Consider the following 18,291-nt stretch of genomic DNA (forward strand, 5'->3'; position numbering starts at 1 on the left):
CAGAAGCGGAGCGTACAGGAATGTCAAATACCCTTTTAAAGGAAGCCACAAAGTCAGGGTAACTCAATACAACAGGTTTTTGCGTCTCCCAGGTTTGTCCAGGCCAAGGCTCTCTCAGAAAGCAAAGATATTACGAAACCTACCTTGCTTCTGCCCGTGGGAAACTCCTGGGGCAGCATCTCAAAGTAAATCTCAACCTGGTTGAGAAACCCTCTGCATTGCCCCCAAATTGCTAGGGAAGCTTGAGGCGGGTGCCTGCACAGAGACTGCTGCAGCAGCAGGGACGGTCTGCAACTCAGGTTGTACCCGAGTAGCCACAGTGGGAGTTTCCAGGTGAGCCGTGTGACTCAGGAGCGTTTGTAACGCTATGGCAAACTGATCCATGCGGTGATCTTGCTCATCCAATCTGGAAAAAATATTACCAACAAGTGGATTGACTGTATCTTCTGAATTCATGGCCTTCACCTACTATCAGGAACCATGAATCAGACCGAGACAGAAGTATAGTTAAATCACACTTGTTTATTAATAATGATAATAATGTAAACAGAGTAAGTGTAGTAAAAACAAGCCAGTTCAGTAACCGGATTGGGTAGTCAGCCAGGCAAATGTCAGAGAGCCAGAGATAAACGTAGTAGTACAGCATGCAGGATCAGGAGCCAGAAGGAACATCAGCTGAGCAAGTCTTCAACAGGAATGCAGGAGAATGTCTCTGTGATGTTGACAAAGGCGAAGGCAGAGATCAAGTGAGCTGGACGACTTTAAGTAGGCAGGACTGACGAGCAGAATCAACAACAGCTGGGTAACTGTGGAGAAAGATGGGAGCTGGCAATTAGCCATCAGCTGAGCGGCCAGCTCAGAGAAGGAATGGCTGAGCCCAGCCCTGACAATATGGCCCTCAGAATACTGTTTTCCCCCTTGAAGCACACGCTGCCTCTGGGGGTACTGTGTGAAGGCTAGGAAGCTCCTGATACCTTTATACTTTTAGTTGCCCTGTACCCATTGGGTTAGTCCCTTATGGGTTGAGGGCTGTTCCTTTTGTTGTTCAGGCTGTTTGGCTTTGTAGGCTCATCAATTCCTGTGGTGGATGCAGAGCACCTTGGATCCCATCTGTCTTGCTGGGTTGCTTTGATACCTAGTTTCCAAAGAAATTTTGAGCCTCCCACAACCACATATATGCAGGTGTGAACATAAATGTGCACATTGGGGACAACTACACACGAAAATGTTGATTGTGCTACACATGCTAGATATCACCGATTATCAAAAAATAGTACGAGCCACATATATTATTGCACAATAAATTTAGCTGCAGTCGCAAAAAACACTCAGGTATAGCATAAACACAAAAGATTTTAACAGCACTAGTGAATCAGAAATAGTAATACTTTAAACGAAATATAACTGTGCATGATTGTTATCAAAATTACTCAAACTCAATGCGGTATTCATAAAAATTCATAAAAAATATATATAAAATTCATCAATAAATTGAATACGATTGAATAGAGTTGTGATTATAGTTCATTCATAACCCTCATAAAAAAATGTCCAAAGTGTCCATATATTCAAAAAAAGAAAAACTATATAAAAAAACGTCAAAAACAAAACAAAAAAAAATCCACAATCTTCAGTCCACCGTTAAAGTGCTTAGTGCTCACAATTCTTCTATTGTGCTCAAATCCACACCTTCGGTCTTCGAAAATGGGTACTCACCCACAAATCATAAAATAATTGGTCACTATAAAATATTTATGCATACAAAAAAAAAAAAAATCGTAAGAGCAAGACTACGCATGCTCAGAAATGAAAGAATACAAAAATATTCAACATATTACGTCACTTCTGAAGTTGAATTTGTACGAGAATTTTCATATGGTTAGTAGCCTCTTCACTTTCGACATGAGACTAGCATGCAACAAAAACAAACTAACGGTCATCTGAAAATCTGATCGTGTGTACGTGGCTATAGGCTAAAGAAAATGATCAGGAACAGCGATCTCTCTCCTCCTCCAGTCAGCACACTGCCCCCACAGTTAGAAACACCTCCCTAGGACACACTTAACTCCTTGATCGCCCCCTAGTGTTAACCTCTTCCCTGCCAGTGATATTTATACAGTAATCAGTGGCTATTTTTAGCTCTGATCGCTGTATAAATGTCACTGCTCTCAAAAAAGTGTCGAAAGTGTCCGATCTGTCCGCCACAATGTCGCACTCCCATTAAAAATCGCAGATCACCGCCATTACTACGAAAAAATGTATAAATAATAAAAATGCAATAAATCTATCCCCTATTTTGTAGACGATATAACTTTTGCGCAAACCAATCAATATACGCTTATTACAATTTTGTTTTACCAAAATATTTACCAATATGTAGAAGAATACATATTGGCCTAAACTGATTAAGAAATTTTTATTTTTTGGGATATTTATTATAGCAAAAATTTAAATTGACGCTATTTTTTTTGTTTAAAGCGCAAAAACGCAGAGGTGATCAAATACCACCAAAAAAGCTCTATTTGTGGGAAAAAAGGACATAAATTTTGTTTGGGAACAACGTTGCATGACCTTCCGGTCCCTAAGTGGTTATATATATACTATACGGACTGCACTATATACTCAGAACTGTATTATATATACTATACGGACTGCACTGTATGCTCTGCACCGTAGTATATTAACTACACGGACTGCACTATATACTCTGAACTGTATTATATATAATATACGGACTGAGCTATATACTCTGAACTGTATTATATATACTACACTGATAGCACTATATACACGGCACTGTATTATATATAGTACACTAACTGCACTATATACTCTGAACTGTCTTATATATACTACACTACATGCACTATATACTCTGAACTGTATTATATATACTACACTACATGCACTATATACTCTGAACTGTATTATATATACTACATTAACTGCACTATATACTCTGAACTGTATTATATGTATACTACACTGACTGACTGCACACTACACTAACTACCTGCCTAATCTCTATTCATTTATTATATACGGCTGCAGTGTAAGCAGCAGCCTTATATAGTGTGGGGCTTGGCCCCTGAGCCATGATTGGCCTAAGGCACCCTGTCTTTGGCCAATCGTGGCTCTTACAGTACACTGTGCTGTGAATGAGCAGCCATCAATGCATTGTGATCTCGCAGTGCATTATGTTGTGCTCCAGAGCGGGTGAACTTCCCGCGAGTGCCCCGATTGTTCGGTTGTTCTATGAACAAACGAACAGCCAATGTTCGACACAAACTTACGTTCAACTTGAACATCCAGCCCATCCCTACTGAGGATACATGCAAACCTTAACTTTTCCTTTAAAAGCCTAGCTTAACCCAACCCCCTAACTATTCTCAACCCTCCCTATAGGTTGCTTACTGTGAAAGTCAGCCTTACTGAGCTATAGGCAGTCTTGAGAGGGGGAGGGACTAAGCAGGTCATGTACACATGGGTTTAGCTTTTGTAAGAGCAGTGTGTACAGCAAACTTTAACAAACCTTTTGCAATGCTTTTAGCAAGCTTCAAGCAGTATATAGTTCTCAGGTCCAGAATTGGGATGCTGAGGCAACCCTGTAACCAATATCAAAGTGTAAATTAACCACTTGCTTACTGGGCACCTAAACCACCCTCCTGCCCAGACCAATTTTCAGGTTTTAGCACTGTCACTCTTTGAACGACAATTGCGCGGTCATACAACACTGTACCAAAATGACATTTTTATAATTTTTTCCCCACAAATAGAGCTTTCTTTTGGTGGTATTTGATCACCTCTGTGTTTTTCATTTTTTGTTAAAAAAATTAAAAATACAGATTTAAAAAAAAAAATACAAAACAGTTTTATATTTTGTTAATAAATTTTGCAAACAGGTAATTTTTCTCCTTCATTGATGTACGCTGATGAGGCTACACTAATGGGCACTGAAAGGGTGCACTGATGGGCACCGATAGGCTGCACTGATGGGTACTGATAAGGCTGCACTGATGGGCACTGATAAGGCGACACTGATGGGCACTGATAGGTGCCACTGGTGGGCACTGATAGGTGGCACTGGTGGGCGTTGATGGGTGGCACTGATGGGCGGCACTGAAGGGCATTGATAGGTGGCACTGAAGGGCACTAATAGCTGGCACGGATAAGTAATGGGCACTGATGGGTGACAGTGATGGGCACTGGTAGGTGACACTGATAAACAGCACTGCTAGGTGGCACTGATGAGGCACTAATTGGCACCACTGGTGAGCATTGATAGGTGGCACTTGTGGGCACTGATAGGTGGCACTGATGTACTGTGGGCACTGATTCGTGGCACTGATTGCTGGCATTGGCAGGTGGTACTGGTGGGCACACAGGTTTTTCCTCTTCAGGACTGATGTCCCTGCAAACAGAAGCTGGCGATCGTCTTTTTTCTTCTCACGCTGTTAGCGTGAGAAGAAAAAAAAAGATTACCGAGCCTCTGTTTACATCATGTGATCAGCTGTCATTGGCTGACCGCTGATTACGTAGTAAGGGGCTGGGATCAGCCCCTTACTCGGATCTGTGATCACTCGAGTCTCATTGACTCGGTTATCTCAGCACGCGCCGCGTGCCCCCTCCAGGGGCCAGCTTTGAAAGGGGAGGATGTCAATAGACGGCCTCCCAGCAAAGCAGATCCGCGCTGTAGCCATCATTCGGCTATAGCATGGATCTGAACAGGTTAAAGAGTTATACACCTTCAGCGATATTAATGCAGTGATCTCTTCCACTGTGTCTCCCCCCACCAGAATACACAGATCAGCGCTTGCAGGCAATGATCAAATGCTGGTTTTCTAATGTAGCGCCCTCCACTAGTTAGACTACTAGGCTAAATTTAGTTTTTGGCTTCAGTGATCTATTATTTTGGTCTGATCAAGGTTTCCTAGCTGGGTGTTTGATTTCTTCTACCTGCTTCTGGAAGAAGCTTCCAGAATATAGGGCAGGTATGGTCAAATGTCCATTATTAATATTTATCATGCCCCACCAATCCCTGGAAGGGGGCATCCAGAAGGTAGCTAGCTGGGGATGTGATAAATGTTTGGGAGGGTTCTGTTTTTTATGTGGCTGTTGCCCCTGGGATATGGCTAATAAAACAAGAAACTGCTGTCTGGGCCTCAGCAAGCGCTAGGCTGAGGTCCTGGAGAAGTTTGCTAAAGAATTATGTTTAGTGGAGGGCATCATCCTGGAGTCCTGGTCTGGAGAAAGATCTTCTGTCTGATGAAACGACCTGTGGATGGATGCTGGGTGACAGAAAGCTCCTGGGAGATTGTGAGTAAAGACTTTGCTATGGACTCTTGGGTGTGCAAGCACTAGAAGGGAACCAAGTTCCAGAGGATGTTTTATGGACTGGGGCTTCTCTTACAAAGTCCTAGTTATACTGGTCATCCCCCTGTTACCTCCAGGAAAGGCTGCTGAGAAAAGAGAAGTTGTGAGAAGTTGTCCTCCTGTTATATTTGCTATTGTTTGGAGTATCCTGATCCCTGAATCCCTCTCCTGTTTCAAGTTACTCAGCAATAAATGATAAAAAGACATCCCCTAGACTGAGCCCGTATTGTCAGTGTGCATGGAATTGTGCTTGTGACTGGCAGCCTCTGTACCAGTAAGGAAGACCTGGGCATATTCTCAGCAGCCCCTCTGGGATGTGAGTGCTAAACTAGGATGACCGTTCAACAGAAGCCAGTCATTCGACCAGTTTATGTTGAACAGCAGTACACACAAGGTCTTTACTCACAATGTCCCAGGAGCTATCTGTCACCCAGGTAGTTCCTGGTGAACCAGACAATTTTCAGCCCGTGCATACCCTGCTTTAGTTATAAAGAAAAATATAAATTTTTACCTCTCCTTCTGCCCATGGCACTGAAAGTCACACCAGTAAAGAGAAATCCTGCCAAAATCCATATCACTGCTGTGTCCTATAGTGGCATGAAGGTCAGCAGGAGGAACCATTCAATAGATTCTTCTTTACAAGTAACTCTTTTAGTAGTACTTTCATATTACTGACAGGGTCACTTTAAACACAGATCATAATGGAAATGCTAAATGTCTCTTTGAACAAACTTCTACCAGACTTTGACTCAAGAAGTTTCAGCGCCACTTTAAAACTGATCACCAGCTTTTAGTGAAATTTAAACAGTTTGTTTGGACCAGAGATTTAGCATCTGGGTGTTGTATAAACTGTAGTCTCATCTACATACAGTATACAGCGCTGTGTTCCGGCTGTGAGATGGGAACGTTCTCATCCCACTCCTGAAACAAAATCGAGCTAGGCTGAGCAGCGCTTAGCATTTCACAGGGAGATTTGTATTCTATGAATGAATACAAAGATTATTCTCATTGGCTAAGTCTGAGTTCCTGGTATCATCAGCCTGCCTCTCCAACTCAGCCAATCAAAGGAAACTACAGTATTTAAACTTCACCAAAAGCTAGAGATTAGCTTTAAACTTTGAATCCTGCTGCAGTCTATTAACAGCTTGATTTAATTGACAGCCAGTGCACTCCTGTTATGAACTAGGTTTCTTTAAAGGCTTCAAAAAGCTGCTCGAAGCTCTGAAAATGCTTTGTAAATTCTCACTGTACTCACTGTTCTTAGAAAACCTACAGCCTGTATTTTTATAGGTAATAAAGAAAAAGTTGTTATATGAGTAAAATCTCAGCTGCCTGGATCTCTGGATCTGCTGATCTGGAAAATGCATTTTTGACTGCAGGTAACCTCTGCTAATGCATTATAATATTTTTATAATTAATTCCCTTAATTTGCAACTAGTTAACTTCAATGATAAAAGTACCTTTTTATTCAGTTTTATTCTACTCCAAACCACTAACTCACACCTTGCCAGCACTTTCCGGCAGATCCTTCTTCCATAGCAGTTGCCACTAAAATCCAGAGTATCAGATGGCATGTAGTGGTCAAATCACTATCTCTGGGTACTTTCACTGGCTGCAACAGAGAAGAAGCTGCAAGGAAGATCAGGCAAGATGTATATCAGCAGGTCAGGGGTTCCTTTTTGCAAACATAATATCACTTTTCCCTAAATGGACAAAGTGACAGTGTCTTTATGAAATCTATTTGGCTCTTTATTAAGCCGATTTCCCTGCCTCATACTCATATGGACAATACACATGGTATTGTTCTAGGAATTTTCACCACCTTTTAAATGCAAAAAATGATCAAATGCCATATCCTATGCCATATAGATGTACTATAAACATATAAATTGATAAAGTGTTGGTGGTAAGTTGCCTTTATCCATTTGTGTTTGTGATAAATAGCTGGGTGCTGGAGGAAATTGCCTGGGATATTGCCGTGTATATGGCTAGCCATACGGTTAGATGGATTAGAATTACAATAAATCTGTACCTTCACTGTAATTCAACTGCACAATCTGCATTTTTTACAGGAATTATGTCTACAAGAATAAGTCGTTAAATCATATTAGGTCTCTATTACTGAGGGATGTTGGCCACTGTTATTCTATAACTGGGCTGTTACTGACTTACCTCTCATTCATGTCTGTGGCTCAGACATCAACAACAATCCTACATCAAAGAGATACTAATTTTCAATCATGGCCCAATAATGTCACACCTGCAAAATATCATAATATATTTTCCCGTGGTCCTCATGCTGTAGCATGTAAGATGACAGATTTTTTATCCTAACATCAGCACTGGTAGGAGGAACATTTAAATTCAAATAAAATACACCTGGATAATTCTATTCTCTTTTGAAGGGCTGTCAAGGCTTCTTTCCATAGAAAAACTCTGGCCTTTGCAACCACCCTAAAAACATTATTTGAATGCCCCCAAGAAAAGTCAGAGAAGTTTATTTATACTACAAGACAAACAAGTCTGATCCTAATCAAACTCTGTGATTACTGGCTGCAAAAATACTGTCTTTGCTCTTTAAAAATAAATTCTCTTTGAAAATAATTAGCAATAATACTGACACTAAATTCATTGTCTTCACAATAGATTCTTTAAACAATGCCCTCTGAAAAGAGTCAGTGATAAAAACCTACATCATATAGCTACACTAACACATAAACATTTTATCCAAAATTTTAGCAAATAAATTATCTTCTATTTTATCAATACTGATGAACAAAACCACAAGAGTCTGGCAAATTCTAGCACTTACACCCCCCCCCCCCCCACCAGAAGGAGATGCTTTTTTCTTGGGTCTACTATTCCCAGGGTCCACATCTCTATAAGCAGCACCACACTCTCTGACACATCCAGGCTGAAAGGGGATATTTATTGTGACAATATACAATACAGTGCCTTGAAAAAGTATTCATTCACACCCCTTGAAATTTTCCACATTTTGTCATGTTACAACCAAAAATGTAAATGTATTTTATTTGGATTGTATGTGTTAGATCAACACAAAGTGGCACATAAATGTGAAGTGAAAGGAAAATTATAAATGGTTTTCAACATTTTTTACAAATAAATACGTGAAAAGTGTGGTGTGCATTTGTATTCCGCCCCCTTTACTCTGATACCCATAACTAACATTCTGTGGAATCAATTGCCTTCAGAAGTCACCTAATTAGTAAATAGAGTCCCCCTTGTGTAATTTAATCTCAGTATAAATGCAGCTGTTCTTTGAAGCCCTCAGAGGTTTGTTAGAGAACCTTAGTGAACAAACACCATCATGAAGGCCAAGGAACACACCAGACAGGTCAGAGATACAGTTGTGGAGAAGTTTAAAGCAGGGTTAGGTTATAAAAAAATATCCCAAGCTTTGAACATCTCACGGAGCACTATTCAATCCATCATCCGAAAAAGGAAAGAGTATGGCACAACTCAGGGCCGTCTTTAATAGTGATTGGACCCTGGGCAAACATTTTCTTGCCCCCCCCCCATTCAATTTTGCTCTCCACCTGCTCTGAGACATACAATAAATAGCAGCTAGACTTAAAATCCGTTTACTGTATCAGATCAGGCAGCGATTGTGATTGGTTGCCAGCGGTTACAGTGTATCATTACCGCTTACTGTCTGGTTGCTAGAGGTTACAGCACACATTACGGCTCACTGATTAGTTGCTAGAGGTTACAGCACATGATTTCTGCTTGTTGATTGGTTGCTAGAGATTACTGTACAATAATACTGCTCACTGATTGGTTGCTAGAGGTTACAGCCCATCATCTCCTCACTGTAGGGGGAAAATTATAAATATGAATGCCGCGTTTATTTACATATCTATGCCGCCAGATGCAGCTATTTACATCTGAATGCTGCTGCTATTTACATATGAATGCAGGTTATTTACATGTCAACACAGGGTCTGCAGGTGAGTCATATGTACACAACAATAGGGCAGAGCTGGTCAGCATTAGTAGCAGCACTTCACACTGAGATATCAGGACACAGCAAGGGAGTAAAATTTCAAGGGACGAGGGAATTTAAACTGGGATAGTTGGCAAGTATGAAGCAGCTGCTTTGGGCCCCACAACAATGACAGGGCCCAGGGCAGCTGCCCCTTTTGCCCTGCCTTAAAGACGGCCCTGGCACAACTGCAAACCTACCAAGACATGGCCGTCCACCTAAACTGACCGGCTGGGCAAGGAGAGCATTATTTAAAGAAGCAGCCAAGAGGCCCATGGTAAATCTAGAGGAGCTGCAGAGATCCACAGCTCAGGTGGGAGAATCTGTCTACAGGACAACTATTAGTGGTGCAGTTCACAAATCTGGCCTTTATGGAAGAGTGGCAAGAAGAAAGCCATTGTTGAAAAAAAGCCATAAGAAGTCCCATTTGCAGTTTGCGATCAGCCATGCGGGGGGGGGGGGGGGGGGGGGGACACAGCAAACATGTGGAAGATGGTGCTCTGGTCAGATGAGACCAAAATCTATGCAAATTGCAATGCAAAGCACTGTGTGGCGGAAAACTAACACTGCACATCACCCCGAACACACCATTCCCACTGTGAAACATGGTGGTGGCAGCATCATGCTGTGGGGGTGGTTTTCTTCAGCAGGGACAGGGAAGCTGGTCAGAGTTGATGGGAAGTTGGATGTAGCCAAATACAGGGCAATCTTAGGCTTCATGCACACGAGACGCCGGTGCAAACTCTGCTGAACACATGTTTTTAAAAGCTGAAACCGGCGTTTAGAAATGCCAATTTTTCCACGTTTGCATGCCACGTTTAGCCGCGTTTTACCGCATTTGCATCTAGAAGCGTCTGCAGAGCAGAGAATGACATTTTCGACCTAACTTTGGGGCCCCGTATCTCGGGCCACTTGGTGCTAGGAACCCCAAATTTAGATATATTGTAGTGATAATTCCACTTTGTTAGCATACTAAATTTGGGGTTCTTAGCACCAAGTGGCCCCGAGATATGGGGCCCCAAAATTGGGTCATAAAATGTCATTCTCTGCTGCAGTTTACCATCATATTTCTGTGTTTTCTGGTCAAAAAAATAGGGTTCCTTTAAAAACACTTATAAACGCAAACGCAGCTAAACGCGGGTACCGCGTTTAGCCGTGTTTGGCGTCTGAAACGTGGAAAACTTTTGCGTCTGAACCCATTTTTTTGCTTCTGGAAAAACGACGTTAAACGCAACTGCCTAAAAACGCCACACGAGACTGTGTACATGGACACATAAGATAACATTGAATGAGTTCAGGGGCAGTTGAAAAAAGTGTCCAACTGCCTCTGAACGCGCTTTTAACAGCATCTTGTGTGCATGAGGCCTTAGAAGAAAACCTGTTAGAGTCTGCAAAAGACTTGGGACTGAGGTTCGCCTTCCAGCAGGACAAGGATCCTAAACATACAGCCAGAGCTATAATGGAATGGTTTAGATCAAAGCAAACTCATGTTAGAATAGCCTAGTCAGAGTCCAGACCTAAATCCAATTGAGAATCTGTGGCAGGACTTGAAAATTGCTGTTCACAGACGCTTTCCATCCCATCTGACAGAGCTTGAGCTATTTTGCAAAGAAGAATGGGCAAACATATCATTCTCTAGATGTGAAAAGCTGGTAGAGACATACCCAAAAAGACTTACAGCTGTAATTGCAGCAAAAGGTGGTTCTACAAAGTATAGACTCAGGGGGGCTGAATACAAATGCATGCCACACTTTTCACATATTTTTTTGTAAAACATTTTGAAAACCATTTATAATTTTCCTTTCCTCTTCAAAATTATGTCACACTTTGTGTTGGTCTATCACATAAAATCTCAATAAAATACATTTATGTTTTTGGTTGTAACATGACAAAATGTGGAAAATTTCAAGGGGTGTGAATACTTTTTCAAGGCACTTGAACATATATATATATATATATATATATATATATATACACACACAAACACACACACACACAGTATCTCACAAAAGGGAGTACACCCCTCAAATTTTTGTATATATTTTATTATATCTTTTCATGTGACAACACTGGAGAAATTACACTTTGCTACAATGTAAAGTAGTGAGTGTACAGCTTGTATAGCAATGTAAATTTGCTGCCCCCTCAAAATAACTCAGCACTTAGCCATTAATGTCTAAAGCGCTGGCAACAAAAGTGAGTACATCCCTAAGTGAAAATATCCAAATTGGGCCCAAAGTGTCAATATTTTGTGTGGCCATTATTATTTTCCAACACTGCCTCTTGGGCATGGAGTTCACCAGAGCTTCACAGGTTGCCACTGGAGTCCTCTTCCACTCCTCCATGATGACATCACGGAGCTGGTAGATGTTAGAGACCTTGCACTCCTCCGCCTTCCGTTTGAGGATGCCCCACAGATGCTCAATAGGGTTTAGGTCTGGAGAGATGCTTGGCCAGTCCATCACCTTTACCCTCAGCTTCTTTAGCAAGACAGTGGTCGTCTTGGAGGCGTGTTTGGGGGTCATTATCATGTTGGAATACTGACCTGCGGCCCAGTCTCCGAAGAGAGGGGATTATGCTCTGCTTCAGTATGTCATAGTACATGTTGGCATTCATGGTTCCCTCAATGAACTGTAGCTCCCCAGTGTCGGCAGCACTCATGCAGTCCCAGGCAATGACACTCCCACCACTATGCTTGACTGTAGGCAAGACACACTTGTCTTTGTATTCCTTACCTGGTTGAGGCCACACACGCTTGACACCATCTAAACCAAATAAATTTATCTTGGTCTCATTAGACCATAGGACATGGTTCCAGTAATCTATGCCCTTAAGCCTCATACACAGGGTAAGATTGTTGGCAGGGGATTGTCTGTTGACAGACTGTTGTCCTAAAATCTTACCATTAGTATGCTCCTTGTGACAATTGTTGTCCAACTTTTGGCCTACAAATGTTGGATGACAGGCTAGTAAATTTTTCGGCGGACAACGGTTTGACGTCAGATTTTCGTATGGTAAGTACACAAATCCATCACACAAAAGTCGAAAGTACAAACACATGCTGGGAATCAGTGCTCAGAGCTGAAATTCCTCGGTACATCACTACGTTCATGTTTGTGGAACGACAATTGTGTAACATTAGTATGCAAGACAAGATCCTGGCACACGCCCTTTTGACAAAAATCAGACGCTTGGTTAACCAACAATTGTACTGTATGTACTTGTCTTCAGCAAACTGTTTGCGGGCTTTCTTGAACATCATATTTAGAAGAGGCTTTCTTCTGGGACAACAGGCAGGCGGACCAATTTGATGCAGTGTGCGGCATATGGTCTGAGCACTGACAGGCTGACCCTCCACCCCTTCAACCTCTGCAGCAATGCTGGCAGCACTCATACATCTGTAGCGCTGGTATTTTTGCCTTTTAATGCCATGTAATGCTAAACAGTGACAATGTTATAAATTAGTATTCGGCTCCCTCTACTGGTATACCCAAGAATAGACTTGTTAATCTTTTACATGAGACCAGACCACACAGGAAGTGACTTAATGTTTACCTTGTGAAAGGTTTCGCCTACCCACAATGCTCACTGACCTACCCATGAACACTGAGTAACTGAACTGCATGCTGGGTAGGATATAAAAGCCTGAGCGTGGCCATTTTCTCTCTCTTTTGGAGCCATTTGAAGGTCCCGGTCATCTTGTGGAACGGTGCAGCATTGCAGAGCTGACTGACGGCAGGACTGAGACCAGCGGAACAGAGGCATCCATTCATCCATGCCTGGTGTGGTGAGAGGGCAGACGCCCACAGTTCTTTATCGCACTTTACACACTTAGACTCATACCACAGTGTTCGCTGAGACCTGTAGTTCCGCATAGGGGTCTCATTCAAGCAGACTGAGTTTAAGCAGGCCTCAAGCCTATACTTCGCCGAGAACTGATACTGTGCGGTTCAGAGACAACTGTGTTGGAGGCAGTTAAAAGTGTGTTATACAGCAAGAACAGTTCCCATTATTATTCTACACTATTGCTTTGCTTGTTAAACCCTTGGATTACAATCACTGCAGTATAATAGCTAGCAGAAGACAGAAGATCAAAGACTACATCTTTCATTGTAAAAGTTCAGCGCCACATTAAAAGTTCAGCGTCACATTACGTTTGTGTGGCAGTGCAGTTATTGTAATTATTATTCATACCAGTCTCAGTAAAATTACATTCTGGTTAATCTCAATGTGTAGAAGTGTTGTTAATTCTTCTACAGGTGAAGCCACGGATACCCAGGAAATGGTAAAAGGTACATTATTGTGTATTGTATATTGTGGGAGTGTCCTTAAGTGTTAAGCTTCACACAAACACTACACCACAGCTGTGTCAAGCGGGTTGAGCAAATTTTATAGGGGATAAGGATAACAGAGTACAGGCCCAATCGAATATCAGCAGCTCCTTCGGGGGTCAGTACTACACGTCTATTTCCCAAAGACAACCTCTGGATATGACGCTGAGCATGTGCACTCAACCTCTTAGGTTGACCATGGCGAGGCCTGTTCTGAGTGGAACCTGTCCTGTTAAACTGCTATATGGTCTTGGCCACCATGCTGCAGCTCAGTTTCAGGGTTATGGCAATCTTTTTATAGCCTAGGCCATCTTTATGTAGAGCAACAATTCTTTTTTTCAGATCCTTAGAGAGTTCTTTGCCAAGAGGTGCCATGTTGAACTTTCAGTGACCAGTATGTGAGAGTGAGAGCGATAACACCAAATTTAATACACCTGCTTCCCATTCACACCTGAGACCTTGTAACACTAATGGGTCACATGACACCGGCCAGGGAAAATGGCTAATTGGGCCCAATTTGGACATTTTCACTTAGGGGTGTACTCACTTTTGTTGCCAGCAGTTTAGACATTAATGGCTGAGTGTTGAGTTATTTTGAAGGGACAGCAAATTTACACTGTTATACAAGCTGTGCACTCACTACTTTACATTGTAGCAAAGTGTCATTTCTTCAGTGTTGTCACATAAAAGGATATAATAAAATATTTAAAAATTGTGGGGGGTGTACTCAATTTTGTGAGATACTGTATGCATATATATATATACACACACACACTATATACATTAGCAGTTGATAATAAAGCAATGGTCTAGAGTATGACTTTTAAACTATGTCAGGGACTTGCTGGCCATAGCAGTTTCAATGTAAAGAGACAGAGGCCATTGCGCATACGTGGACACAATTCCAGTGATGTCCCTCCTGATAGGCATGTCCGCGGGCTCAGTCGAATGCCCATTGTAGGATGGCAGATGTACTAGGGCCTTTGCTGTCTGATCTGCAGTTTCCCTCTGTATCCAGTTTCCAGTGCCTATCCTTGATCTGATCGTTACCTGGCTTCCTGACTACTCTGATTCCCTCCATTCCTGACCTCAGCTTGCTTGACCCTTCTTCAGTCTTACCTCCGGATTTCACTGTTGCCACACCTATGCCTGAACTTGACCATTCTTAAGTGTTATCTCTGATCTACCTTGATTCCTCTGTATTGGACCTGGCTTGTCTCACTCTGCACCTTGCTTCAGCCTCCACGTACCTGCATCCGCAGTACCCGGCACCAGCAACCTACCTTTATCCGCAGCATCCCTGCATCCACAAGTGCCTGCATCCAGAGCCACCAACCACAGCTCCACTACTGCTGCTGGCTGGTAGAGTGTCCCCCTGCTACGGAGAACCCCACAGGCACTCCTACCCCACCGTGCTCTAGCGGACGCTGTAGCAAACTCAGTGCCCCTTGAACCGGAGTTGTACGAGAAGCCTTCCTCTGCTCGTCAGGCTCTACCTTAGGGTACGTGACACTCTATAGTAGGGAGGTTCCTGCCTAGGGGACGTTACTACAACAGACTGTCAGACTGTATTAAACCCCTTCTCTGCTGGCCAGCATGTTGTGGCTCAGATCTGGCATTGGAGAGTTGAAGATAAGTTCCTCCTAACCCGGGTATAGGAACCTGTACTGTGCCCCAGGAAAATAATATTGTTCCTCCTTAATAGGGTGCAGAAGGGTTTAGCCAGCAAACTCTCATAATCTCCTAGGCTGACAGCTGGTGGGTCGGTGAAGACCTTTGGTGGGTCTGTGAAATCAACATTCTTCCCAACAATCAGGCGGCAACACCAGACAGTGAAAATGGTGTTCTCCTGAATGATCAGACAACAGCACCAGTCAGTGACAGTGGCATTCTCCCCAATAAACATGTGACAGCAATGGTCAGCGTCAGTGGCATTCTCATATACCAGGGCATGTTAGCTACTCCACCTCTCTGTGTCTCTGATGCGATGGCGAAGCGTTCTGCTAACAGCATGCAGCACAGTCTGGTTCGCACAATGTCCTCACCACATCTGCTTGGAACCCAGGAGTAGACCTTTCTTTCCTCTCCACAGAGCCCCAGGCATGCTGATATGTGTAATTCCATTGCTAATCTGTAATACAGACTCAGTCTGTGTGGAGACTACATCTCCCACAATCTACATCTCATAGTTGCACACAGCGGGCTCTGTCCTTCCCACAATCAACAGAAGCTCTGTTTCCTTTTCCTCTCTGTAATCCTGGATGGTGGGCGGGGCTTTTCTTCAGCTCTCTCTGTGGCTGCATACAGTCCTTAACAGCTCGAGAGAAGGGGAAGAAGTGCAGGGCAGCAGCAGTGATCAGGGGAGTATCTACCAGGAGGAAAACGTTTGACTTGGGTGGCATTATTCAGGGGGGGCGGCGCCATCCCCCAGGCAGAAGAGCAGAGGCAGCTCTATAATTAGGCCTCGTGGCCACCTAATTTATCTAATTGCTTCCTCTGCTCCTAAACAGGACAGCTCAGTCCCCAGTGCCAGTGTCCCCATCTGTGATTATCAGCCCCTGTCCTCCTGACACCTTCCTCTGTCCTGCCCACCCAGGTCTCCGCTGTGGGGTGGGGAGGTTCCGACTCAGTCTAGCGCCGATCCTAAAATAGGGGCTGGCTATGGGGAGGCTGTGTGCAGAATGGGGCCTGGACAATGTGTACAGTACTGGGGCAATATAGAGCCCGGCTGTAGCCTCCCCTCCTCCTCCCCCTGTCGGGACACTCACACATGGAGAGTTATCTAGGGAAGGAGCCGGGATTATAATGACGCTGCTGAGTTTTTTACAATCACAAGCAGTCTGCAAAATTCCTCTTGAGGAGGTCTCTGAGTGAGCAGTTAAAGGACTCCACCATCAAAGCCTGGGACCTGCTATGGAAGAACATCTGAGAGAAGTGCCTGGCAGGTCAGTGATGACAAATGGGGATCCCCGCCTGGGCTGTGTCTTAAGGGAATGGGGACAAGGTGACTGCATATGGGACAGTGTGAGGTCACTGCAGTCTGTATTTGTCCTTGCGGCTTGTCACTGGATGGTAGGAGGGGAAAATGCTGCAACTAAACTTCCAGACACAATTACTACATTGTATATACTTACTGAGATCATACTGCGATCCTATGCCCCGTTGGCCCCCGTCCTCTGCCCCATTGACCACATGCTCTGCCCTACTGACCATGTCCCCTGCCCCGCTGACACCAACCCCTGCTCCACTGACACCATGCTCTGCCCTACTGACCCCTGTCCTATACCCTGTTGACCCCATCCTCTGCCCTGCTGACCCCACCCTATGTCCAGCTGACCCCATCTCTCAGAGTCTGACGATAAAGCCGCAGCTGTTCACTGTGAACGACTGGAACTTCTTCATCAGACCCTGAGACAAGAACAGTATAATGTGGCTGTGGTGGGACAAATTATGGACCTTGCTTTGTGCACTGGTGCGCAGTCATGTTGAAACAGGAAGGAGCCATCCCCAAACTGTTCCCAGAAAGTTGGGAGCAAGAAATTGTCCAAAATGTCTTGGTATGCTGATGTCTTAAGAATTCCCTTCAATGGAACTAAGGGGACAAGCCCAACCCCTGAAAAACAACCCCACACCATAATCTCCCTCCACCAAATAATTTGGATCAGTGCACAAAGCAAGGTCCATAAAGACATGGATGAGCGAGTTTGGGGTGGAGGAACTTGACTGGCCTGCACAGAGTCCTGACCTCAACCTGAGAGAATGCCTTTGGGATGAATTAGAGCAAAGACTGCGAGCCAGGCCTTCTCGTCCAACATCAGTGCCTGACCTCACAAACGAGCTTCTGGAAGAATGGTCAAACATTCCCATAGACACACTCCTAAACCTTGTCGACAGCCTTCCCAGAAGAATTGAAGCTGTTATAGCTGCAAAGGGTTATGTCCATTATGTCTTGGAGTCCAACAAGGAGAGGCAGACATTCCCTTGCCACTAGGAGGAGGCCAGAAGAATCTGTGTCCACAGGCAAAGGTGGAAGTGGTCTGCCCTCAGGCAGGACACATTTGTCTCTGTTTAGTGATATTACCCGTGCTATCCAGCCACAGTGGTGGACTGGCTAACTAAACCATTCTCATCCTCCTCTTCCTCTATGACCCAAGCCATGGGCATAGCATAAGGGGTTGCAGGGGTAACCGAGCTCAGCTAGGCAAGAGGAGGAGAGTGCCGTCCTGTAGCCACCATGGGACCGATGTCACTGGTGAGGTAAGACACTGCTCAGTGTCTCCTAGTCACCAGCTGGGATTCTCTGTACCCCCCCATGGGGATGTCTACTTACCACACTTCCCTGACAACTGGGGAAAAGGCACACACCTTAGGGAGGTGACCTTCCCCCAACACCTGCCAACACTGACAGAGAAACCTTCAGAAATTGCTAAAACAGATCCCTTAACACCCCCTGTCTGGGGGCCCCTGAAGGGCTGCAGGCTCCAGATTTGTGTCATATGCCTTTGCCCTCCCAGATCTAAGTTGCCCTCCCCCAAAGCCCCCTGATCACCCCCTCCACCCTGCATGTTATGTCCGGCTGCT

The sequence above is a fragment of the Aquarana catesbeiana genome, linkage group LG07 (assembly GCF_042186555.1).
Source record: "Aquarana catesbeiana isolate 2022-GZ linkage group LG07, ASM4218655v1, whole genome shotgun sequence".
NCBI lineage: Eukaryota > Metazoa > Chordata > Amphibia > Anura > Ranidae > Aquarana > Aquarana catesbeiana.